This window comes from Phalaenopsis equestris, unplaced genomic scaffold, assembly GCF_001263595.1.
Source record: "Phalaenopsis equestris unplaced genomic scaffold, ASM126359v1 Scaffold000002, whole genome shotgun sequence".
In the NCBI taxonomy this organism is placed as follows: Eukaryota; Viridiplantae; Streptophyta; class Magnoliopsida; order Asparagales; family Orchidaceae; genus Phalaenopsis; species Phalaenopsis equestris.
Window position 1 is genome coordinate 17,865,039 of NW_018164444.1, and position 699 is coordinate 17,865,737.

Sequence of the window (699 nt, forward strand, 5' to 3'; positions counted from 1 at the left end):
TTAGCCACTTTAACCCAAGCTAAAGCCCAAAACCGTGAGCCCCTACATGGCTAATACCCAAACTCATGTCAAGAAGTCACCTCAGCCCAAAGTGAGCTAAGGGATCCTCTGCTTGACACCTAAGCAGTGAGGCTAACCACTCCATTGGCCAGCTAAGCCTCCCCTTAGCCAATTTCTATAAAATCCACCCTCACGGCAATGAATAGTGGGTGGTAAAAAAATTTTCACTGAGGCCTTCCAAACCCCTCAGAAAGCTTCCCTAAGAGACTCTTAGTGCATTGCAATCCATTTCCCTATCTCAAATCCACCATGGCAATCCAATTTTGAGCTTGAATTTCTGCTCAAAACCAGGAAAAATCTTAATCCCAACCTACACAGCACCAAACTCCAAATAAATTGGCCCTACACCTTCACAACAATGAAAGAGGCAAAACCCCCATCAATTCCCCCCCTGAAATAGCCTCCACCATAGATCTCAACCAACACCCAAAATCGGCTGTGATCGAAATCATACATAAGCTTTACACCAGAGCCAGAGACTTCATTCCTAAGCTCTTTGGGACCTAACAAAGGTGTGAAGAATCTCTGATTGAGGCTAAACCTCTCGGAGCAAAGGTACAACCTCACTTACTCTCCCGAGCCTTCGTGAGCTCTCCATTTATAATGGCTTTTTTTCATAGCATGTTTACCATATAGATG